At 35.5% G+C, this 24,871-nt stretch overlaps 1 long non-coding RNA gene across 1 annotated transcript in view; it reads left to right on the top strand.

The window, feature by feature from the left end:
• LOC143678903 (uncharacterized) overlaps nt 1-24,871 on the top strand; it is an 85,004-nt gene that overhangs the window by 26,463 nt on the left and 33,670 nt on the right. The window contains exon 2 of the long non-coding RNA XR_013173468.1: nt 9,008-9,174. This is a non-coding gene — a long non-coding RNA (uncharacterized LOC143678903). The remainder of the gene's footprint in view (nt 1-9,007; nt 9,175-24,871) is intronic.

Genomic DNA, 24,871 nt, shown 5'->3' on the forward strand with positions numbered 1-24,871 from the left:
TCCTAGAAAAAAGTAATTTAAATAGTTTATTTTAGATACATATTCATTCTTTAAAATTGAGACTCCTTGTGAAGTCATCTACCTTCTCTTATGGGCCCTCGCCTCCCCCCTTTCCTCCCCTGATGAGAACTGAGTGCAGGGAGCAAGCATACATCATCATGGTGGAGAGGGAGGCTGGTGCCGTGTGCCTCCTTCTGCATCTTCTTGAGCGTCTGAATGATGTACTGGTCGCTTCTTATTTCTGGGTGTCTTGAGTTGTGGGCCACTGAGGCAACAACTGGTTCTGCCTGGTTTTTGGCATCAAACTGGCATCTTCTCTTGAAGATTTTGGGTCCTGTCACAGCCTCTAGATACAAGGCTCCTGCTTGCTATCGCTTTTCATCCTGACTTCAGGCTTCTCGGCTCCTATCTTCCTGGGATACCCAGGATTCCCTTCTGTTTTCTCTCTGCACACTTTGATGGGAGGGTCCACCCTTTCCCATTCCTACAATTTCAATCCTGCCCCATGTTGAGAATTACATGCCAAAGGCCAGGCTTCTCTGAGGAGTTTGTAGTTTTCTGAGGTTATTCATGTGGGATATGAGGATTAAGTTCCTCTGTATTTGGATTCCTCCAAACCTATTTGGATATTTCTATTCCCACTTGTATCCCTACCCAGGGTTTTGATCCTAAGAGAGCTAGGAAACCTGAGTCTAAACCACTTCATTATTTTTTCATTCTCTCTTCCTATCTCCAGCTTACCCAGTGACTGACAGTTCATTTCTTCTTCCTCTCACTTGGGAGTTATATCCTGAGTTCTTTCCTATTTTATTCTTCAGGCTTTGGTTTATAATATTCCAAGGGAAAACTTCTGAGTTTGGAAAATCCCATTGCCTCTCAATAAAACCTATTTCTCAAAACTAGAAATGGCACCAACAAATATAATTTGCAAGTTAAAGTTGATCAATAGCTTCGTTGTTATTTACCCCTCCTTGAAAGTGTTAAATGTTCTCCATTGATTGGGTGGGGAGCAACATACAAATACGCTATGTTAATAGTTTCAGAGTGTTTGCTTTCTCACACTACGTTGTAGATACTCAGTAAATGGGAGTTATTTGCAGTTATTTTGTGTAAACACACTTGTTCAGATGAAACAAATAAATAATGCTTAATTTTATTCATAAGTATTGGGGTTGCTCAGTCATATATTAGAGCCCTACACCATTCATTCATTCACTTAACATATATTCATTAGTGACCTGGTATATGCTCTAAATATTCCATAATTCCTTTGTCAGTTTAGGCTAAATAGATGGAATATTTTTTTAACAGCAAAATTTTCTACAAAATACCCCAGGATTCTTCTGTAACTAGATTGAATATCGCCCAAGATAGGCCACATACATACCAAACCTATTTGTTCACAAATGAAGTTTTCGATGTAGTGTCTCAGTTCAGCAAGGTTAAATTGCTTCTCCTTTTCCTCTATTTAGTGATAACTAAGAAAGGGGGAGAATGGTCAAGTTGTTGGCAGCACTGCAGATCTTTCTGTTTTACTAGACCTGGGCCAGTACTATCAGCAGATTTGTGGACCTGCTGTTGGTTTCCTTCTCCTTCTTGTTCACCCCTGGCCATGAGTTCTGACACTGGCCAAGGCAGCACAGGCAGAGTCACTTGTAGTGATGCATTATACTGAAGGCAAGGTGAAGTGCCACTCGGTTCTCTGATTTGTAGATTGGGAAAGTATTGGTAGGATTGGTATCTGTCAATTACTGGTAAGAAAGGGCATTATGTGCCTGTCCCAAATGACAAAGCCTTTTTGATCCTGTGTCCTGGGAGTGATTTTTTTCTATTTTTATGTGAATGGCTATGATCAGACTTGAAATAGTCATTAAGGAAGTCATCAAGAAAGCAGATAATTGGAAACACTTTAGTTATACCGTATGTTCTTGTGGGGGTCATATTTACCATGGTTGGTTAATAAGATGTAGGATTCATATTAGCTTATATAAATAAGATTTACTAGTTCTCAGTAAGGATAAAAATATAATGAATCTTCAGAGATTGTGAGTTTTTTTTTTTCTTTTTGCAAGGGAGATTTTAAGTGTTTTGCTACATGTAAAATGGCAATTTTGAATGTGCAAAAACAGCTTTTAGAAGGATAGCAATAGATATGTCAAGATAAAACTGAAAATGTTTACCCATGCAGGAAAATGTCATATGTAGGCAGATTGGCTTGTGAATGCAAAAGTTTCTTCTTATGTTTCTTTTGATCCTCTTAAAACATGTTTCTACCTGCATGTTAAGAAGACTCACACAGGGAGCTCATCGGTTGTGATGTGCCTACTATGAAGACTGTTTCCTTGGAAAGTGATCTCGGGTTATGTACTTCTTTTGGGGCCGGGAAGTCAAGTACACAAGAGATTTTTTCCAACAACTGAGATGTTTTCCAATTTTTGAGTTGATTTTTTTTTCAGGATATTTATCTCTAAAACACTGGTTTAAATTATGTATTTGTAAATTGAATCATACTTTAAGTGCACTAAAGGATCTTATTATTTAGAAGAACTCTCAGGTGAGTGTCCTGGTTGGGCAAAAATCATCTTGAACTCTGACTTATCATAACCGAATTTGGCTATTTTCTAATTTTTTTAAAAGCAGAATCTTTCTGCTATATAGTTTACATAAACTAAGGTATTTGAACTGCTCGTTTTTTTTTTTAAACTTATTTATGTATAAAGTGCACAGGTCTTAACTATACAGTTTGGGTTTTGACAAATGTATGCACCTATGCAACCAGTATCCCAATAAAAATATAGAATACGTCCATTAAACTGCAGTGTTTCCTTGTACAACTTTGTAGTCAGTTCCTACCTTGTCCCCAACCACTATTCTGATATCTACTGCCATAATTTAATTTACTCTATTCTTGAACTTCCTTTAATGGAATACTTTTTTTTTTTTTTGGTTTATCTTCTTTTCCTCAATGTTTTTGAGATGTGTTCACTTTGTTATGAGTATCAGTAGTTCATTCTTTTTATTGCTGTGCAGTATATCATTATATGATTATAATTCATTTTTTTTAAAACCATTTTCCCATTGATGGACATTTTGGTTGTTTCCAGGTTTGGGCTATTATGAATAAAGCTGCAAAGTTACATCTTTATAAAAATATTTGCATGGACATGTTTTCATTTGTCCTAGGTAAATTTCTAGGAGTAGAATTGTTGGGTCATGGAATAGGGATATGAGTGATTTATAAAGAATAAGAAATTGGTTTTCCAAAGTGGTTGCCACATCTATCTAAAAAAGAAAATGTATGGGAGTTCCACTTATTGAACATTCTTGCCAATAATTACATTTTCAGGGTTAAAATTTTAGCCATTAACCAGTTATGGGTATGGAACCATATTCCCCATAAAACATCTTCATTGTTAATCCATGTTCCTATAGCTGTGAACCCACCCATTTATAAAATAGGATGTTTGAAGATATTGTTATTAAAGTGTGGACTCATTTGTGAATAGGATCTTCCAAAATCTTATTTAGTTGAGGCCAAATTGAATCAAGGTGAGCCTTAATCCATATGACTGGAGTCCTTACAAGCAAAGGAAATTCCTAAATAGACCATCAATAGAAGCCAGAAATCAGAGGAGTAGAATAAAGAGAGGGAGATTGTCATGTGACAGAGGATTGCTGGAATGCTGAAGACTCTGACAGAAAGTATGGCCTGTTGACACCTTGATTTTGAACTTCTAGCCTCCCAAACCATGAGACAATAAATTCCTGTTGTTTAGCCAATCCATTGTGTGGTATTTGTCATAGAAGCCCTGGAAAACTAAAACTAAAACAATGACGGTATGTAGTAGTATCTCAATATGGTTCTGATTTGCATTTCCCAGATGATTAATGATGCTTGAGCTCCTTTTCATGTGCTTCTTGGCCATTGTGTCTCTTTTATTTAAGTGTATTTTAAGAATCCCCTTAAAAAATTGGGTTTTTAATTATTGTTTTGTAGTATTGCTTTATATATTCCAGATACAATTCCTCTGTTAGATGTATGCATCACAAATATTTTCTTATGCTTCTTGGCCATTTGTGTCTCTTTTTTTCAAGTGTATTTTAAGCACCCACTTAAAAAAACAAAAAATTGGGTTTTTAGTTGTTGTTTTGTAGTATTTCTTTATATATTACAGATATAAGTCTTCTGTTAGATGTATGTATCATAAATATTTTTTTAGTCTGTGGATTATTTATTCATTTTCTTTGTTGCTTTTTGATGAGCAAATATTATAGTTTTGATTAAGTCTAGTTGATCAGTTTTCTTTTATGGTTAGAATTTTTTTTAATCTTGTCAATAAAATGTTTGCCTGTGCCAAGATCAGAAAGATATTCTCTTACATTTTCTTCTAGAGGATTTATAATTTTAATTTGTATGGTTAGGTCAATGAGCAATCTCTAATTAATTTTCTTGTGTGGTGTAGAATTGAAGTTCAGCTTTTTTTTCTCATGGGGATATTCCATTTTTCCAGAACCATTTGTTGAAAAGATATTTTCCCCCATTGAATTACATCTACACCTTTGCCAATAATCTGTTGTCTGTCTAATGTGCCTCTATAATAAAAACAATAAAATATTATATAATAAAATATCAATAATAAAACATAATAATAAAATCACAATTATAATCATCTTAATCACTATAGTTTTAAGTAAATCTTGAACTCAAGTAGTATAAATTCTCTAGTTTTGTTCTTTTTAAATATTCTGAGAAATATATGTTCTCAGTTCTTTGCAGTTTCATGCAAACTTTTAGGATCATCTTGTTAATGTCTATATTTTTTTAAAAACTTGCTAGAGTTTTGAATGTGATTACATTAAATACACAGATAAAGTTGGAAAACAAGTTTTAAATTTTATTTTCAATTGTTTGTTGTTAGTGTATGGAAATATAACTGATTTTATTATATTGATTTTGTAGCCTTAACCTTTGTAAAACTCATCTATTAATTATATTAGTATAGAGTCCTTTGAATTTTTTGCATACGAATTATCACTGATAAGTGAAGACACTCACTTTGTCTTTTCGATCCTTTATGCCCTTTATTATTTTTTTCCTTCCCTTATTGTACTGGCTAAGACCACCAGTTCAGAGGTATATAGAAGAGTCATCCTTACCTTGTTCCTGATATTGGGGGAAATGTGTTAGCTTTTAACCACTAAATATACTGTTAGCAATGTTTTCTATTGATACCTTTTATCAGATTGAGGATGTTCCCTGTCTATTCCTAGTTTTCTGAATTAGTGTATGTGTAGTTTTTCTAATTTTTCTACATTTCTAATGATGCTCTTGTAGTGAATTGCAGTGATTGATTTTTTTTTTTTTTGATTGTTTAGCCAAGCTTGTATTTGTGATACAAACCCTACCTGGTCTTGATGTATTACCTTCTTTATAATTTGCTGGATTCTGTTTAATAATATTTTGTTAAGGATTTTGCATTTATATTCAAGGGAGGTATGGTTATAATTTCTCTTGTAATGTTCTTGTTACATTTTATAAAAAAAATTGGGAAATTTCTTCCTCCTCTATTTTCTGAAAGAGTTTATATAAATTGGTATTAGTTCTTCTTCAAATGTTTGATTTAAATTACCAAGAAAACCATTTTAGCCTGGAGGTTTTTTGAGGGTACATAGCTCCAAGCTACTATAATCTCTAGGGAATCTGTGGTGATGTATTATTTCATTCCTGATGTTGGTATTTTGACTCTTTTTTTTTTTCTCTTTTTCTTCCTTGATCAATCTTGAAAGGGTTTATCACTTTTTAAAAATCTTTTAAAAAATTCAGCTTTCAGCTGAATTTGATTTTCTCTATTGCCTTTTTCTCATTCTATTATTTTTCATTCTTTAATATTTTCTTTCATCTAATTATTTTGGGTTTAATTGGATCTTCTTCTTTTCCAGAGTCTTTATGTAGCAGCTTAGGTCATTATTTATAAATCTTTCTTCTTTTCTAAAATAAGCTTTCAAAGCTACAAATTGTCCTTTAAGCACAACTTTAGCTGCATCTCACACATTTTTATTTCATTAGCATTTTGTTTAAAATATTTTCTAATTTTCATTTTGAGTCCTTCTTTGATTCACGGATCATTTAAATTTGAATTTCTTGATTTCCAAATTGTTTTTTCATGTATCTTTTGGTAACTAATTTTTAATATAATTCTTATGTGATCAGAGTCTATATGACTTGAGTTATTTGAAATTCTTGAGACTTGATTTATTCCTCAGCATATAGTCCTATGGTCCTTCTAAATGATTATTCCTCATGAATTTGAAAATAATGTATATTATGCAGCTCTTGGTTGTTTTTTTTTTTGGTAAATATAAAATAGATCAAACTGTTAGAAAAGTGTTGGGCAATTCTTCATATCCTTACTGATTTTTTCAATTTGTTTATTAATTACTGAAAGAAGTATTTTCAAAATCTCCAACCCTGTTTGTGCATTTGTCTGTTTTTTTCCATTCAGTTCTGAATTAATTGAATTAAGTTCAGTTAATTTTTGCTTTGTGTATTTTGAAGTTCTGTTATTATCTGCATATACATTTGTTTGCCATATATTCTTAATTAATTGACCCATTGATCAGTATGGAATGTCCCTCTATCTCTTGTAATATTCTGATAACATTCCTTGTCTTGAAATCTACTTTGTCTCATGTCAATATAACCTCCAAGAACATGGTAGACTTTAAAATGCTCTATGTCCATATCTCTGATCTGACAAGACACTGGTCTTCCTGTCTTTTGTCAGGCAGTGTTAAGTGGATCGGGGGGCCCTGCTAGTATCATAGACTGTTGGCCATTGCAATTTTCTTAAAATTGGGCAGAATTGAGAAGAATGAAGGGCAGCAGAAATGGTAGTTTGTTGGGCTAAGATGATACAAATAGGATACCCTGGCCTTATCTACCATGAGAAACTTTTTTGCTTTGTCTCCACCAAGCCAGTAGTTATACTATTTGTCTTGAAAGTGATTAAAACTGAAAAAGCGTGACGGTTCTCCACAACCTTGGGGTTGTCAGCTTGCTAAGATTTGAGGAATTAATTTTCTTCAATTGTCCTTAGTTTCAGTATTTTTTAGGAAGTAGAAGAATTCTGTGAAGTTAGATTTGAAATGTTTGAGATTCATGAACTGAAACTTCTAGTTTGGGAGCCAGGAGAATGGTGTTTTTTAACTAGTTTATTTCTCTGAAATTCTCAATGTATAATTCTGGGCAAATCCTTTAAAACTTATTTCCTAGGTGGTGAGAAAGGGGGAAAATTCAACTTCCCCAAGTTGAACTCTTGATGTTCTCGCAAGCAGTGGGGACAACCAAAGCAATAGGCTGAGCCACCAATCTTGGGGTTTGTTCATATGAAACTTAACCCCGCAAAGGATAGGTCAAGCCTACTTAAAATTAGGCCTAAGAGTCACCCCCAAGAGAACCTCTTTTGTTGCTCGGATGTGGCCTCTCTCTCCAGCCAACACAACAAGCAAACTCACTGCCCTCTCCCTGTCTACGTGGTCCCAGGGGTGTGGACCTTCCTGGCAACGTAGGACAGAAATCCTAGAATAAGCTGGGACTCAGCATCAAGGGATTGAGAAACCTTCTCAACCAAAAGAGGGAAGAGTGAAATGAGACAAAATAAAGTGTCAACACCGAGAGATTCCAGAGTTGAGAAGTTATCCTGGAGGTTATTCTTATGCATTAAATAGATATCACCTTGTTAAAAAAAAGATGTCATAGAGAAGCTTGAGGTAACTGTCTGAAAATGTAGAGCTCTCTGTTCCAGTAGCCTTGTTTCTTGAAGATGATTGTATAATGATATAGCTTTCACAATGTGACTGTGTGATTGTGAAAACCTTGTGTCTGATGCTCCTTTTCTCTACCTTATCAACAGATGAGTAAAACAAATGGAATAAAATAAATAATAGGGGGAACAAATGTTAAAATAAATTTAGATTGAAATGCTAGTGATCAATGAAAGGGAGGAGTAAGGGGTATGAATTTTTTTTCTGTTGTCTTTTTATTTCTTTTTCTGAATTGATGCAAATGTTCTAAGAAATTATCGTGATGCTGAATATGCAACTATGTGATGATATTATGAATTACTGATTATATATGTAGAATGGGATGATCATTAAAAAAAATGAAAAAAGACCTCATTCCTAAGGAAACAGAGATAGTATTATTTAACCTAACTACAATGCATGGAATTTTATAATTGGATGTGACCTTAGAGATTATCTGCTCCAAACTGGTAATTCTTGTACGAGGAGACTGAGGATTTACAAGGCTGAGTAGAGTGACTTGCCTGAAGACATTCAGCTTGTTGATGGTAAGAATGAAATTCCAACCCTGGACTCTTGTTACCAGTCTAATGTGATTTTTACTCAAATATGGAGCATTTAGAGAACATTTAGAAGGAGCTCCAAGATTCCACAAGAATGAGTCCATACAAATCCAGATGAAGATAAGGTGACAAATGAGTTAAATACATTTTTACCAATGATAGTACATGAATTTCAAATAGCAATGATTAATAATCTTTATTTTATATCTGAGCTTAACTTCAATCAAATATGTTATAAAAGCCTCATAAATCTTTAAATATAAAGCAAACTGAGTTAAGCAATATATCGTTCTCCTTTTTCATTATTGACATAATGATATCAACTTTTATAGCTCACACAGATTGTAGATGTTTCATTTGATCTCAAACAGCTTTATAAAAATAACAGTTAATATTGATTGAGTGCATACCGTGTGCCTGGGATTCTTTTAAGTGCTTTATACCCATTAACTTTATACTTGAAACGATCCTGTGAAGTAATTACTTTATTGTCCTCAATTTTTAGATGAGAGAACTGAGGCACAGAGAGTCAAAGTGACTTGCTCAAAGTCACACAGCCTTAAGGAAACAGACCTGGGATCTATCTGCTCCAGGTACTTGGAGCCACTTTGTTACACAGATTGCTCTTTATTTTTTTGCAGTGCTGCTGTTTCTACAAAACATTTTACCCAAATACCCCTTCCAAGACCATATGATGTATTATGCAACTCAGCACTGGCGATATCTAAGACATCAAGGAGAGTATTCCTTAGGGTATTAAGCAAAACCAAGAGATTTTTCTTTGAACTAAGAAGAAATAAAATTTGTGGTGAGCATTTGTTAATATACTATAATTTAACTTCCAAATTAAAACAATTAAACTTTTAGATACTACATCTTGTTTTTCAAGTCAGCACCATTAAATAGGAATTTGCTCTGTTATCTCATTCAATTTGCCAGAATTCATTTTGGGAAAAAAAATATTCAAGTTTATAAATTCTTATAATTACTCTTTTTCTATATGCTAAAAGAGGAGAAACTAGAAGATCAGAAGAGCACAACTTAGTGATCACTTGGAGGTAATAGGGACAGAAGGAATGAGCTTAGGAGAATGGGATGGGAGGGGAGGCACATGTATGGAGGAAGAAATAATTAGGTCAGTTTTATATTTTGTAATTTTTATTATTTGTGTTTTATGTTTATTGCCATGTGCCAGATACTGTGTGTTTCATGAATGTTCACAACTACCTTGAAGTAGGTAGGTTGCGTATATGCAACTAGAATAAATATTACAACAAAACAAGACGATAGGATTGTACAATGCAAACAGTCAACTCTAATGTAAACTATGGACTATAATTAATGGTACAATTATAATAATATTCCATTAATTGTAACATAGGATCACACTAATGCAAGGTGTTAATAATAAAGGCATGTATAGGAACCTTGTATTTTCTGCATGATTTTTCTGTAAATCTATAACTTCTCTAATAAAAAATTATATATTAAAACATTTATCCAAGTCAGCACTAAAATCATATATTTTTCTCTTTACTGTATATTTTTTCTCCTCAAGAAAAGTTTTATCTCCAAAAGCATGTGAGTCTTCTAAGAAACAACCTGAAATGAGGATTTTGACCTCTTTCTACTTTCCTTCTTGGAAAGAATAGTCGTGAGCCGGCGTCCTGATTTCCTCACAGCTCCATCAGGCACTAGCAGTGTGACAATGGGAAAAGCACTCAGATATTCTGATCCTCAATTTCTTCATCAGTGAAATGGAGATAACACTTAATGTTTAAGAAAGTGAGGATGAAATGAGATGTTTCTTCAGTGTCTAGCATGTTTCCTGGTATGGATAGGCATCTGATGCCTGTGTTGTCTTCTCTCCATTTCTTTGAATCTTATACTTTTCTGTCTTTCTTTTCTTCCTTCTGGGAAGTGGAAGACCTGAGACAATTATTCTGTGTCTCCTGAAGCAGGCTCTTCAGCATTGCCTGGAAAAGATTTTCTTTTGATGTTGTCTTTTACACATTTTCTTTGATTTACACTGTAGCCTATTCTGGCTAAGCCACCTTCTTTGAGGTTGCGATCTACTGTGACATTTAATGCACATTTTTTCTGAAATCCTTCTTCCTTTTACTTGTTCCATTTCTCTACATTCTAGAGCAAGCTCACGGATTGCTACATCTGAAAAAGGAAAAACAACAAATGGAGAAAGCTAAAGGAATGGGAGTTTAAATTGCACCTTGGAACTCTCTACTGCAATTCTGTCTGTGTCTAGAAACTGGGAAGTGCATGAGTTTATCACAGAACTGTTGCATGACAACAAAATGCAGTTTGTTAGAATGAATGAAAGTTTTCAGCCTTTTTATACTGGAATACACACTTGGATGACCATTGCATGTTTGACCCACATTCCTTCAAGGCAGAGATTAATGTGGGCTGTGAATTATGGACAATTCTCAGCACTTCTAGCTGTCTCTCCGCTCCTTTCTTTCCCACACAAGAAACACAAGTGATTTTCAGTGAGGTGATTATGGGCTCAGCCTTTAATCTACCCTAGGGTATAAAAAAAGTGAATCAGCTTCACTGCTTAGTGCTTTCTATTAAACACAGTTTATTTGCATAATCTCTCATAATTGATTGTACCCTAGGTCTTCAGACTGCGATTGGTTATAAATTCTGCTTTGAAAAGATCAGTTAAATCATTTATAAAGTAAGGTAGTTGTGTTTGGTGATTTCTAAGAATGCTTCTAGCTTTAATATTTTATGTTTTCCTCACATTTGTACTACAAGGTCCCAGATTATACTGATAACGGATGGCCAGGTTGCTTCTGAGAGACCTGGAAAACTTCAATTTTAGTTGATCCTGACCTATGTTGGCAGGAAGTTTGACGTCTACATCATTTTGTGTTGAGTCATTCCTTTCATGTTACATAGCAGAGCAAGTGCTTGTGAATCCAGACTGGTAGTGTCTTTCTCCTGACTTCTTTCTGGGGGAAACCATCTGGCTTTCTGGCTTTCTAAGGCACTCTTTTTTTTTTTTTTCAGTATGCTGAGTAGTGGATTCCCATGGATTCTCTTGATCTGCCCTTACTGTGGTCCTTTTGTGGGAGTTTTTTCAAACCTAGATGGGAACTGAGGAGAGATTTTAGAAAATTCCTGCTCCCTTCACTGATGTAATTTTCATGTCAGGGTGATCACCAGGAAATTATTATATAAAAAAAAGATATTTTCCAACAATCTCATGACAATGTCATTTTATGCTGATGGGATAATTTGTCCCTTTAGAAAGAGCTATTTCTTGAGTAGTTATTTTGGGTGCTAAGTGACAGGCTCAGACTATTTTGGGACTCTGTGGCCTTGTCTCATTGACATGCACTTACCTTGAGAATAATGCATATGGCAGGTGTTGCCCGTGATTCATTCTGCTGCCAACAATTTGCTGCACTGTTCATGTCTTTAGCATATGACAAGGATAACCTGGCAGATTTGCTGCCAATGTTATGTAAGATTGGCATGAAGAGATGCCTTTGTTCCTTACTAAGCATCTTTTAACTCAAACGAGACTTTTTGGAAGCAGCCTAGGAAATTCACCAGATGTGGGGAAATATGTAATTGCTAATTGATGATTTTATGTAAGGCTTCCTGTTTGAAACGCCTTTCTTAAAATAATATAGATTTACATAAAGCTGTTTTTATTTATGCATCTTAAAATGCAACTTTATCAAATTAGATATTACTTTGTATTAATTTGTATTAGACATGAATTATATGAATTTATTTTTAGTATTTATTAATAATTCTAAAAACACTTCAAAAGTTACAAAGAAACAACACATGCTCAGGGTGACCACAAACATATTAAAATAATGTTCAAATCTTCCAGTTTCCATCTTGTCCTCATCTTCTCTCAAAGAGATCAATACTTAGAATCTGCTGTGTGCCTCTTCTCTCGTTTTCATGGTTTTTGTTTCTTATTCATGCTCTTGCACATATTCTCTATGCTTCAAATCCATAGCTAATCTCTGAGTGCCAAAGTTTTTCAACATTCAAGGAGTAGAGACGCTATTTTAGTAATATTGCTTTTTTAATGCCCTAAGCTGTTTGAAGATAAGGATGATTTGTTCAGCTTTATAAGATAATTCTTCTTATCGTCAATTGATGTATGAGGAAATGAAGGTTCAGATAGGTTAAATGACTTGCTTTCAAATATATAAAAGAACCGTAACCCAGGAAAATTGCTCTGTTCCAAAGGCCCACTCATTTCATATCAAGAGTTGATACTTGAGAATCTACTCTTACAAAAAAATTCAGACAATATATTAGAATGAATTTAATACTACTACTTTATAGATTTTCTTTATTTTGGCTTATATACAATTTAATTACTTTACTAGCCATTATCTACAACCCTTTTAGCATCTTAGAGGTTTTTAAAATGTGAAGAAGAAACTTAAGCCAAAGAACCCAAAGCAAAATGCACTGATTATCCCCTGATAATGACGTTTTCTAGACTTAGTTATTTTGCTGTCCAAAGTGTGATAAAAGGCTTGGGTTTATAACTTAACCTAAGCCTTACCTGGGTCTTGATTGGCAAAAAATACATGTTTCAGTAAATTACCAACAAATCCCACAGCCAGAAAGAAAAATCAAATTAACATCTAAAGTCAATATTTTGTTCCTAACCTTCAGGTGTATAAAGAAGTTTGCTAACCACAGAAATCACCTTAATGTAAATTTTCCGTTTTTCTCCGTTGAGTTTCTCAGTAACTGCTGATTTCAATTTGTCTGGGGATTGTAGTTTTCAGAGTTGTCAAAAATTTTAGTGGCTAAAAGGAGAAAACCCTAAGCATACAGTTTATTGATTCATCACTGCTTTCATATAAAACCCTAAATACAAATTTCAAGGGAGGAAAAATCCAAATAATGTTTCTCACATTCAGCTAGTGAGAATTTGTATATAATGAATATAATAATACCTGATATTAGTATGTTACTTTTCAGTTCTTTAAAGTATTTTCATTTTATTATTAAATACTCTGGTAAGATAGTTGAGTTGCTGACTTGTAGTGCACACTCCCCTGGCCCATGTCTAGGTTTCTTTCATAAAAAAGATACGTCAGTACCATCATCTTCTTGGACTGTTATCCATATCTCCTACTGTATTCACTTATAAGATTCTTGAAAAGGTAGAGTTCCCATAACTGTCTTCAACTCCTTATTCTATTCTATGAAATCTGGTTTTACCTTTGCCATTAAAGAAAGGCTTTCTTAAATATTAATGACTTCCTTGTTGTCAGATTTAGTGGATTTTCTCCATATTTATCATCCCAAAGCAATTTGTAGTTTCTTTTTTGTTGATCAACTCCAATTTTTTCCCACTTCATTTTCCTTTTAAAATTCTTCCTTACCATGACTTCTATGGTAATGCAATTTTCTTCCCACTTCTACTGCCATTCTTTTCCAGATGTCTTTGCTGCTTCTTCCTTCCTTTCTTCTGAAAAATGTAAACATTCCTTAAGATTGTGCCAGTGGTTCTTTTTTCTTTCTAATCCTCCCTTCTTAGCTGGTGCCTCAGAGGGGCCCTTGGAGCAATATTTTTACCTGTTTCTGTTCATCCTTCCCTTCTATTCTCTATAATAGCCATTGATGTCCCACTCTGTCCCTTTCCCTCTCAGCTGATGATGGTATAATTCACAATGAGAAAAGCAGGTCAGTAGGGAGTAAATCCCCTTGGCTTTCTGTTGCCACCAAATTTACCTCTGAGTGCACACACTCGTACCTCCTTTTCTCCAGTTTGAGAGGAAGAGGCATACCTTATCCTTTTCAAGACCAATCCTTGTCCAAGATTCTCCCCTCTTTTACCCTTTCTGGGAAAAGAACCTTGCCCTATTGATCATTTCCTCTCTGCCTGAGCTTTTCAACCTAACCCTTTCAATTGTTTGGAGCTCACATACACCTTTAGGTCTCTTCAATGCTTAAAAATGCCTTTCTCTAGTCAGTGTCCTCTCTGACTACCAACCTGTCTTTCTTTTTCCCAGCAAGGCCAAGCTTTGGAAAAACAGAGTCTACAGATGCTGTTTCTATCTCCTCTTTGAACTCTTTCTTCATTTTCTGGCTTTCATGCTAGGAATGAAACTAAGGCAGCCTCTCCAGCAATGTTACTTATTGACAGTGTCAACCACACTCTCCTTTTTGAGAGTTTGCTCTCTTCGTTTCATCTATGCCTCTCTCTCAGTTTCTGATTGTTGTGCCTCTGTCTCCTTTGCTCATTCCCCCAGTTATTGATTCTTCTCCTTCTCCTCTTCCTTCTTCCCCCTTCCTCCTCTACTTTCTCCTTTTTTCTCTCTCCCCAGTAGTTCTCTCATTTTGGTTTCAAGTTTGATCTCCTTTTATAGAGCATGCTAAAAATGACAGATATTTAATTTTCCAGACCCCTCCTTTGTAAGTGCCCACATCATTGCCCTTAATGTCTTCTTTCTCTTTATATATTTGAAGGCAAGTGAGAGCAGTGATTATAAGGATAATCTTGAATCTATTTTCTGAAAAAAGTAAATAATTTGCAAACTTTAGTATTTTACCTTTATTAGTGACTGTGTTAGTTTGCAAGCTACTGGAATTCAATATACCAGAAATGGAATGGCTTTTAAAAAGGGAAATTTATTAAGTTGCAAGTTTACAGTTCTAAGGCCGTGAAAATGTCCAAATTAAGGCATCTAGGGAAAGATACCTTAACTCCAAAGAAAGGGCCAATGAAGTTTGGGGTTTCTCTCTCAGCTGGAAGGGCACATGGCAATGCCTACTAGCTTTCTGTCCTCATTTCATAAGGCTTCCCTGGGGGAAGCCTGCTGTAAAGTTCTCTGGCTATGTGGACGCTGTTGGTTCTGGTGACTCTGAAGCTTCTTCCAAAATGGTTCCCTCTTAAAGGACTCCAGTAAGCAACTCCACCATGAATGAGTGGCAACAGATCTCCATGTAAACCATCTAATCAAAAGTATCTCCCACAACCGAGTACGTCATATCTCCGTGGAAACAGTCAGAAAGATCCCACTTGGTAGTACTGAATGATGATTAAAGGACATGGCTTTTCTGGGGTACATAGTAGCTTCAAACCAGCACAGTGATGTTACTGGAGACACCCCTTACTATTGATCGGAACTTGTGTATAATGACAACATAGTTGGGAATAACTGATGTATTAGATCCTCAAATATCTATTGAATTAATTTGGGTTTAATGTTTACAGTCTTATACTTTCTCTTGGGAAATTCTGAGCTGAAAATTTAAAATTTTTAATTTCCCAAAGACCCGTTCATTAAGTTATCTACTTGTTTATCTTACAAACAGGTAAAATTCTCATTCTGTAAATATCCTGGATTTAAGGGGCCCTGTTCTTAAATTCCAAGAATTGAAAAATGAGAAAAACATTTTACCTGGGTCTTGATAGCTTTAGGTATCAAAGATTCCTGTATTACAAAGGATAGCTACCATAAAATATTTTCATTCAGAGATTAAAAGGACCCTTTGTGGCAAAAGTTCCTGGTAATGTGGGTTTCCAGGAGCTGTAGAGAACAAACAATGGAATGCCACATTACTTTGAGTTGCTCTATTAAGTTACATTATCTTGAAACTTGGATAGGAAAAGAATAAAAATAGGGCCAGGTAAATTCTGGAATACTGTGAATCTGGAAGATATCTTCTCGTAGCAGCTTCTAGCATAAATGATTTTAATGACCTCAGTGAGTATAAAGCTGAATGGATAGATAGAATAGTCTGTAGAGATTGATATTTAAGGCTCAAAAGTCCAAAATTTAACCTAGAAATTTACATTGACCCAGCTCATATTTGCTAATGCTACCTTTTTTCTCTGTCTCTATCTGCTTTTCCTATTTTTAGCTTACTTGTGTAAAATTATACAGCCACATTCTATAACAAAACACCAATTCATCCCAACAATGTTATAGTAGAAGCTTTTTAAAAGCCAAGAACCATGTCTTATACTTATATCCCTCAAGAGCTTTGTACAGAACTGATGCTTAATAAATATTTTTAAATGTTTTTGTTTCCTCAATAAGTAAAGCATATTTATAGGAAATGTAGGTTAAGTGATTAAAATAATTCATTATTCTATTAACCAGAAGTGTTTTCATTTGTAAAATCTGCTGGAATATGATATACCAGAAATGGAATGGCTTCTAAAGAGGGGCATTTATTAAGTGGCAAGTTTCCAGTTCTAAGGCTGTGATACAAATACAAATTAAGGCACCAACAAGAGGTAATCTTTACTCAAGAAAGGCCGATGAAGTTCAGGGTTTCTCTCTCAGCTAGGGGTGTACATGGTGAAGTCTGCTAGCTTTCTCTCCTGGCTTCTGGTTTCAGGAAGCTCCCCAAGGGTGTTTTCTTTATGCATCTCCAATGGTCTCTGGCTGCATGGGCTTTGTTAATTTCTTTATGCATCTCCAATAGTCTCTGGCTGCATGAACTTTTTCCGAATAGCTCCCTCTTAAAGAGTTCTAGGAAACAACCATACCTTGAGTGGGTGGAGAAACAGCTCCATGAAAACCATCTAATCAAAACTCAGCACCCACAGTTGAGTGGGTCACATTTCCATGGAAGCAATCAAAAAGGTCCCACTGAGCATTATTGAATGAGGCTTAAAGGACATGGCTTTTCTGGGGTGCATAATAGCTTCAAACAGGCATAAGAGGTAATTACCCTCAACATTTTAATATAAACTAGAGTTGGCAAAATTTCTATAAACAGCTGAATAAGCAATAATTTAGGCTTTGTAGGCCCTGCTGTCTCTGTCATGACTACTCAATTCTGTAGTTGTGGTGTGAAAGTAGCCAGAGGCAATATGAGACTGTAAGTGAACAATGTGTGGCTATGTTCCAATAAAACTTTATTTTACCAAAACAGGCAGCAGGTTGAATTTGGCCTACAGAATGTAGTTTGCTGACCACTGGTATAAACTATCTTTTAAAACTATGTTTTTTATCTCTATCTTTTAAAACTATGTTCTTTATCTCTATCTTTTAAAACTGTGTTTTTTATCTCTTTTAATATATATATGCACACATAAGAAATATATATGTATTTATTTGTGGGGTTTTTGTTGTTGCTTTTTTTTTTTTTTTTAACATAGGCAGGAACTGGCAAATGAACCCAGGTCTCCAGCATGGCAGGCAAAAACTCTGCCAGTAAGCCCCCATGGCTGCCCTATATTTTATTTTAAAGACAACATTATTGATTTCCAGTGCCTGCCCATGCAAAAAACAAACAAACATTATTGCATAATAAGAGGCAATTTAAGAGCTTGACATAGGCTAAAGAGAGTACTAGATATACTTTCTATGGAATATTGAGGCCTCCAAAGATTATCTTATCCCATCAGACATGAATTCTTAATCATCCCCAAGAGGACAAAATTGGTACTTGAGGGGTGGAAAAATCATAGCTATTACGATGGCTTGTGGCCCTCCAGATTTCAACTCTACCTGACAAAATTTGATTCCTTAATATTTAAATTGAGGGAAAAGATTATGTAAAGGTACCTAAAAAGTCTGCAGGGATAATAATGAAAAAAAAAAAAAAAGATTGAGGAACACTGCTATAGGGATATATACCTAGTCTTCAACTAGGCTATTTTTAACCCTTGTAATGTGCAAATGACTGACAGAAATGCAAATAATTTTTTTCTATAGACTTGTAGATAACTTTTGTCCAGTAAAGAGACAACCCTCCGCCATAACTCCCCCAGGAAAAAAAAATAGCTATGTGTTTATTTGTGAATATATTTTGGAATTCATTATTCCATGTCAATGTGTGGTTCTTTCATTTCTCCTTTGAACTGATGGTAATATCTTGCTTCCTTCATTTAATAATATTGAGTTAAATAGTATCTTTGACATGTGGTTATTTTATATCTGTATGACAGTCATGATTTTACCTTTTGAAAAACAAAACAAAACTATACTTACTCTACACTGGTTTGTAATTTTTTTTACTTGACAGCTATCAAACATCTTTTCTGTCATTACATGTTTTAAAGATTGTAAATACTCCATTAAATGAATATTCTGATTTAAAATTCATATTTTATTGCTGTAAAACAAATCAATAGTTTTCTTTATTAGACATAAATTCCTCTGTTAAAACATGCAAAATATGGAAAGTCATAAAAAGTGTATCAAAAGCCTGTTACTTAATTCCTTTGGCATAGAACTTGTTTGCCTTTAGTTCTGCTTTGACTCTTTCAAGGACATGGGCTAGTGGACATAAAGGGCAGTGCTATTTTCATGGATGCTTTTGTTGACAGAAGGTTGAATGTGTTGCTGTTGTGAATCTAAAGATCATTTTTGGAAAAGCACTGTGCTCTGGCCACATCAGAGGTACACATGGGGTTTAGGACATTGAGTACACTTTCATACTTTACTTGGCTCAAAACACCTAGTCAAGATTCTAGTCTGGTTTACAATTTATTTCAGGAACATAGAATGGCCACTCTCTGAGTCTTACAATTACTGTTACTAGTATCTCCCCTTCTTTTCACCTTTCAGTGCACAAACTCTAACTTTAGATCCCTAATATCAATATTTTGTGTTCCTTTAGATGCCTGGATTTTAAGCCAAAAGTTTAGAAATGATCTTCTCAAATTTTACCTATCTTGAAAACTGTTTTTTAATACTTTGTTCAGCCTTCCTCCTTTCCTCGCATTTTCTCTGTCACATGCCCAGCTCTTCACATTAACTGCAAAGTGCATTTGGATATCAAGTGCATATTCTCAGATTAATTTTTTAGTTTCCTTTCAGGAAACCAAATAAATGTTTTATTCATCAAAAGGAAGGCAATTGTCATATGATCCTACAACCCTGTTGCTAGATATATGCTTGGAGAAACTGAATGTGGGGACATGAATGGACATTTGCACACTTGGCGGTTTGTGATTTGCAGTGGGTGGAAGCGGTCTAAGTGTACATTGACTGAGAATGGAAGGGGGAACTGTGGTGTATACATACAACAGACTACTAAGTGGCTGTAAGAAGAAATGAAGTTGGAAGGCATGCAACTAGGTGAATGAATCTTGAGGATGGTATGTTTGAATGAAATGTCAGAAGCAAAGATACAAATGTTATCATGCCTCACTCATATGGACCAACTATAATTAACTTGGAGAAGTGAAGTCAAGAGCATGGGTTATCAGGTTGGATCTATTGCAAATGTTCCTAAATTGTAAGTACTTACATCAATCACATCTATTCCAGAGTTGTAACTGTTATTTCTAAATTCTAAAATACTGAGTTATTTGAGTATAACCTGATTATTCCCTGGAACTTTGGGTATTTGCGTGACACCTGAGACTCAGAGTTAGAGCTCTGAAACTATGAAAGTCAGTATTACCCCATGCAGAAACTGTTGAAAAAGTTGAGAAAGGGATCAGACTTTGACTAGGGATATGAATGAAGCTGATATGGATAGGACTAAGGTAAATTGTAATACCATGTAAAGGATGATACAGTCCGTATTTTAAAACTTCAACTTCTGTGTGAGACCAAAACAAGAGATGCATATTTGTTGCAAAATTTAACGTATTATCTAATTTAACTTGTAAGGTTAGTTTATTTGAACACCATAAACACATGGAATATTGGATAGGGCATGGGATCTTGTTGGTTTGTATAGGTTAGTGTGATGCCCTGCTGTATCTCAGAATAATTTGGGCAGAGAATACAAATGTATTTGCAAAGTCCCTTTGGGAGACTGGGCAAAGAGGAGGAAATATTAAACTTCCCTCCTAATAGTCTCTCAAGCAGTGGGGACAACAAATTCAACAGGCTGAGCCCTTGATCTTGGGGTTTACCCCTATGAAACTTATTCCTGCAAAGGAAAAGCTAACCCTACTGACAATTATGCCCAAGAGTCACCCCCAGAGAACCTCTTTTGTTGCTCAGATGTGGCCTCTCTCTCTAAGCCAACTCAGCAAATAAATTCACTACCCTCCCTTCTAGGTGGGACATGACTCCCAGGGGATGTAAGTCTCCCTGACAATGTGGGACATGACTCCCAGGTATGGGCTAGTATTTGGCATCATGGGATTGAGAGTGCCTTCTTGACCAAAAGAGCGAAGGGAGAAATGAGACAAAATAAAGTTTCAGTGGCTGAGGAATTTCAAACAGAGTTGAGAGGTTATCCTAGAGGTTTTTCTTATGCATTACATAGATATTCCTTTTTAGTTTCTGGTGTATTGGCATGGCTAGAGAGAAGTATCTGAAACTGTTGAACTATATTCCAGTAGCCTTGATTATAGAAGATGATTGTATAACTATATAGGTTTTATAATGTGACCATGTGATTGTGTCTGGCTATGGACAGATGAGTAAAAACATAAAGACAATAAATAAATAAATAATATGAGGAGGATAAGGGGTAAAAAATATTGGGTAGATTGAAATACTGGGGTCAATGGGAGGGAAGGCTAAGGAGTATGGAATGTGTGGTTTTTTTCTTTTTATATCTTTTTCTGGACTGATGCAAATGTTCTGAAAATGATCATGGAGATGAATATACAACTATGTGATGATATTGTGAGATAATGACTGTATACTTAAGTGCATGAAGCTATCTCAGTGAAAATATTAAAAAAAATAGAAATAGAGAACCAAAAAAAAAAAAAGAAAGAAAGGGAATTTTGTATATAAAGTGAACTTTCCACAAAGTGGTACTAATGGGATTGATGTAATTAGGTGAAAATTATTCCCTCATCCACTACCCTATAAAAGAAGCCAACTGTTATAAATCTGCAAAGATGCTGTATCCAGTCTATTAATATTTTTTCTCATTCTGTTTTAAGAAAATGTAAAATATGACATATCCAAAATCAACCAGCACTTTCTAAAATTACACTACATTAAATCCAGAGGCAAGAAAAGATGGCACAAACCTCTGATTTTTGGACTGGAAAACATTCTAAGTTTTAACTTTTAGCAAAATGTGGTTAACATTTAGGGACATAATCCTTTGGTAAGTGTCTGCAATTCCTTTAGTAATGCATTTGCCTACAATAGCATCTAAACCAGGCATTTACTTTTACATGTACATGTGAAAGAGTAAGTTCAATGAACTGGTGACTGTAGAAAAAAACATTTTTTCACACAATTTCCAAGTAAATCCTTGGGATAGTTTAAAGAACTATCCAGGTGATAATTGGGAGAACTTCCTTGAAGGTGTGAAAATAATGCATACCTTTTATTTTAAGATAAGATTTATTTATTTCTAATGGTATAGTCTACCACAAAATCCAGCTGAGCCTATTCTAAAAACAATCAGTCACTTCGCGATATGTAGGCTAAGTTATAAACTTTTATGAACATATTTAGGTGATGCTTGGATGAAATAATTCTGTAAATGATCAGGTATGTATTATCCAATGTCAAATGAAAAGTAAGATCTTGAATGGTAATGAAATGAGACCTCTCCTTCAGTTCAGGCTTTAGCAAAGGGTCTTTAATGGATTGAATTGTGCTCTAGTTTGCTAGCTGCCTGAATGCGATATATTAGAAATGGAATGGCTTTTAAAAAGGGGGAATTTATTAAGTTGCATGTTTATAGTTCTAAAGCAGTGAAAATGTTGAAATTAAAGCCAGTCTATAGAAATGTCCAAAGTAAGGCACCAAAAGGAGGTTACTTTCACTCATGAAAGGCCAATGAAGTTCAAGGTTTCTCTCTCAACTGGAAAGGCAATTGGTGAGCATGATGATGTCTGCTAGCTTTCTCTTCAGGCTTTTTGTTTCATGAAGCTCCCGCAGGGGCTTATTCCTTTTTCATCTCCAAAGAGCTCTGGCTTTGTGGGCTCTTGTGGTTCTCATGGCCCTCATATCATTCTCTAGCTGTTCCGAAGGTCTCTCCAAAATGCTTCCTCTTTTAAATGATTTTATTAAACTAATCAAGACCCTCCTGGAATGGGTGGAGTCACATCTCCCTCTAATCAAAGGTTAATGCCACAATTGGGTGTGTCATCCTCTGTGGCAATAATCTAATCAAGTTTCCAACCTACAGTACTGAATAGGGTTTAAAATGAATGGCTGCTTCCACAAGATGGCTCATGTTAAAACATGGCTTTTCTAGGGTACCTAATCCTTTCAAAGCAGTGCAAATTGTACTCTCAAAGACATGTGAAGTCCTAATTTCCATCACATGAATATTATCCTATTTCCAAATAGGGTCTTTGAGGGGGAAAAATTCAATTTCTGCATTTGGAGAGTTCCTCATATTCTCACAAGCAGTGGGGACAACCAAATCAATAGGCTGAGCCCTCAATCTTGGAGTTTGCCCTGATGAAACTTATCCCCACAAAGGATAGGCTAAGCCTACTTAAAATTAAGCCTATGAGTCACCCCCAGAGAACCTCTTTTGTTTCTCAGATGTGGCTTCTCTCTCTCTCAGCCAACACAGCACGTGAACTCACTGCCCTCCCTCTCTCCACGTGAGACATGACTCCCAGAGGTATAAACATCTTTGGCAGCATGGGACAGAAATCCTAGAATGAGCTGGGCCTTGGCATCAAGGGATTGAGATAAACTTGACCAAAAGGGGGAAGAGAGAAATGAGACAAAATAAAGTGTCAGTGGCTGAGAGATTTCAAACAGAGTTGAGAATTTATCCTGGAGGTTATTCTTACACATTATATGGGTATCTTCTTTTTATTTTATGGTGATTAGAGTGGCTAGAGGGAAGTACCTAAAACTGTAGAGCTTGTTCCAGTAGCCATGTCTCTTAAAGTTGATTGTATACTGCTATAGCTTTTGCACTGTGACCATGTGGTTGTTAAAACCTTGTGTCTGATGCTCCTTTTATCTACAGTATGGGTAGTTGAGTAAAAAATATGGATAAGAAATAAACAAATAATAGGGGATCTTAGGTTAAAATAAATTGAGTAGATTGAAATACTAGTGATCAATGAGAGGGAGGGGTAAGGAGTATGACATGTATGAGTTTTTCCTTTTTTCTTTCTTTTGCTGGAGAGCTGCAAATGTTCAAAAAAATAATTATGGTGACGCATACATAACTATGTGATAATATTGTGAGCCATTGAGTGTAATCATGTCAAGAATGCTTGTATGTTGAGAATGTTTGTATGTTTGTTTACAATAAAAATATTTTTTAATAGGATCTTTGAATATATTATTAGTTAAGATGAGGCAAAACTGGATTAGGGTGGGCCCTAATCTAATGTGACTGATTTCCTTATAAGGAGGAAAAAATTGGAAACAGACAGGTAGACAGGAAAGACAGCCATGTGATGGAGGCAGAGATTAAGTTATGCCATGAGCCTAAGGATAACATGGATAGCTGACAAGCCTCCACCCAAACCCCACAGACATCAGAGGAAGCATGGCCATGCCAACATCTTCATTATTTTCTTCTTCTCACTTCTGGAATGGGGACAGTAAATTTCTATTGTTTTAAGCCACCTAGTTTATGGTAGGCTGTTACAGCAGCTGTGGGAAGAGAAGGCAGGGTCCTGACGATGGTTTATTAATATCCCACTGAAGAATGACATAAGTGCTAGTTTGTGGTTGAGGAAAGGAAGAGCAGGGTGTAGGGGTACTAGAAGTTGAAGCCATAGCCAGATAGCATTGGTTTTCAGCACAGGAACTGAATTTACTACTTTTACTTCCCCGTGATATCTAAGGCAACCATACTGTGGTCTCACTTTGCCTGCACAATCTAATTCCTCACTCTCTTTCCAATATGTTCCACCCAACCAGGCCAGCCTCCTCAACATCCCAAGCAAACACTAGACTTCTGTGGCATATATGAATCTCAGAGCATGAGGTATGCAAGAAGTGTGACTTTGTTTTTCTAACAATTTGGCTTCCAATCAAGCCATCATTCTAGGGCTGATGAAAACTCAACTTCAGTAAAATCAGAGATTTCCTGTGTCCAGGGCCCAGGTGCTGAAAGTGAACTAAGGCATCAAGTGGGGCGTCCATATTTCCTTGGTGTCGTCTGTCCTTGTGTCCTCCTCTTCTCCCTCATCCCAAATGTTCTGGTCTGTAGGGTGGAGAAAACAAATGCTCACACTTTCCCCTAGTGCTTTTATCCATATAACATGAGTCTTTCCACTCTACTAAAAGCCCAAACATTTTGAAACTCAAAGAACCCAAAAGAAATGACTCTCCTCTTTCCTTTCTGCTGTTGCATTCTTTCCCCCAGGCCAGCAACCTCGACCAATGTAGCTGACTGAATGGAGGGAATGCGAAGGGTGGAAAATGAAACACTGGGGGGAAAAAATAATCATATGATAGTAAAGAACTTGATCTCACTAATTTCAACCCCTCTTATTTGATCAGGTGGTTTCTTGGGGCATTCTTTCTCCTTCTTTCCACCGATCTTCTTCTGTTTTCCTTTTAAGCTTTTGCTTAAATCCTTCCCCTTCAAGGTACTTATCCATCTTCCTCTCCTTCAGCCCTTAAAATTTATACACCGTAGTTGAATGTTAAATGTCTATTAATTGCTGT

The sequence above is a fragment of the Tamandua tetradactyla genome, chromosome 4 (assembly GCF_023851605.1).
Source record: "Tamandua tetradactyla isolate mTamTet1 chromosome 4, mTamTet1.pri, whole genome shotgun sequence".
Classification (NCBI taxonomy): Eukaryota; Metazoa; Chordata; class Mammalia; order Pilosa; family Myrmecophagidae; genus Tamandua; species Tamandua tetradactyla.